Source organism: Lepisma saccharinum, unplaced genomic scaffold, assembly GCF_977018435.1.
Source record: "Lepisma saccharinum unplaced genomic scaffold, izLepSacc3.1 HAP1_SCAFFOLD_198, whole genome shotgun sequence".
Lineage (NCBI taxonomy): Eukaryota > Metazoa > Arthropoda > Insecta > Zygentoma > Lepismatidae > Lepisma > Lepisma saccharinum.
This window is the reverse complement of record NW_028142988.1, coordinates 678,453-680,221: the sequence shown is the minus strand read 5'-3', so window position 1 is coordinate 680,221 and position 1,769 is coordinate 678,453.

Sequence of the window (1,769 nt, the reverse complement as noted above, 5' to 3'; positions counted from 1 at the left end):
GGCGACCCGTTCACCCAGCGATGCGTCTCTGCTCACGAACCTTTCGAAAGCTGCGTACTCTAACTTTCTGTCTGCTTCGTGACGTGCATCCAGATCCGTCTGCGTGGTGTTGTAAGCGATGTCGTGATCTTTGCATGCGGCGTCCAACGGATTCACACCCTTGTCTCCTCTCTCCAATCTTTTCTCGAGTTTGGTACCCGGTCCGCAGTACTGGTAGCCAGGTAGATGCATCTCGAAAGGTAACTTGTTGATGATGTCGTTCACGAGTCCCTTTCCTTCGGCCACGTTCCAAAATTTCGGAGGCAGCGTGTTGATGATTTTGATCAGGTAACCTATGCCCTTGTCGTCGTTCACGATGAAGTTGGAAAGTTTCGTGCTGATCATGTCCACGATGCCAACCTTCTCGTTGCAGAAATTACGATTGCCTGCATTCTCTTCGCCGGCTATCACCAACAATCGGTCCACGAGTTTCCTAACGTCGTCCACCCAAACGAATTCTTTGGGTAACGTGTTGTAGCGTTTGACGCCGCTGCCTGTTTTGACCTGGTTCCAAATCGGTTTGATGAGATTCCTGTACTTCTCGCCGCTGCTCGATTTCACCCTATTCTGCGAGGCGTCGTTGTTCTGGTACAAGGCATCCGTCATGATCAGAATTTCCTTGTAACTCTGGTAATCTTCGTCGGTGTAATCTTTCGGCTGCTTTTTGGCGACGAGTTCCCACAGTCCCACCGTACCCGGATACCTGGTCCAACTATCCTTCTCGCCTAAATTAACTTTAATGTCGTTGCCTTCGAAGGTCACCTTCGATTTCCCAATCTTCCACACCACACCACCGCCTTCGTTGGTTTCCATGCTGGGATACAATCCGAACACTTCATCCTTGTCGAATTTCCCCGTGCTCAGGTAGTCTCGTGCCAAAGGTCCCAACTCGATTTTATCCGAAGACGACGTGCTGCCTATGGCTCGACGTCGTGCAGGTGCATCCTTCAGTTCGAACGGCGTCGAAGGAATGCCCGAAATGGGCGTGGGTACGGCGTAACTTTTAGCTGCGAGCGGTACGAGTTCGTTGATCAAATTTTTATTTTGTTCCGTGACACTTTTAATTTCTTTACCTAGACAGCTGATGGCATCGATCACAGGTTGATCCTGACGTTTCTTCTCTTCGTAGAATCCGCGATTCTCGGATTTCCAACCTTTGAAGCGTTTCGCGAGGTAATCGCGAAGCTTGAGATTTTCGTCTTCGATTTTTCGTTTCGTCATGACGTTATTTATACACGTCGTTTCTCACAACGTTGCAACGTTTAGAAAGTCGTTGATTTTGTTTCTGTATTTTCCGTCGTTGGGTTTCCTCGTAATGTCGATCGTCGCGAATCCGAAATCGTCACCGTTCCAGCAAGTAGAGCAGCAGCGTTCCGAAAATTGATTGTAGTTCATGTCTCCGACTACGTAGTCATCGTACGCGTGCTTGAGGTTGGTGTGATCTTGACGAAACAAACATATGAAATTAGCGTTGTCGCGTACTAACTGTTTTGGAATTTTGGAAAACGTTTGAGCTAGGTAGAAGCAATCCATTCCTTTGTGACGACCTTGCGTGAAAAAGTTGCGAATTTCATTTTGATTTTCCAGGATGGCGTCGTCGAACACAACGAATGAATTTTCACGACAATCGCCGAGTGGTTTTATTTCCGAGGCGAACGTTGCAATGTCCAGACCATCGTACAGTTTCATCAGTTGCTGGTATTTGGATTGCTCCAAACTTTTCGAGAACA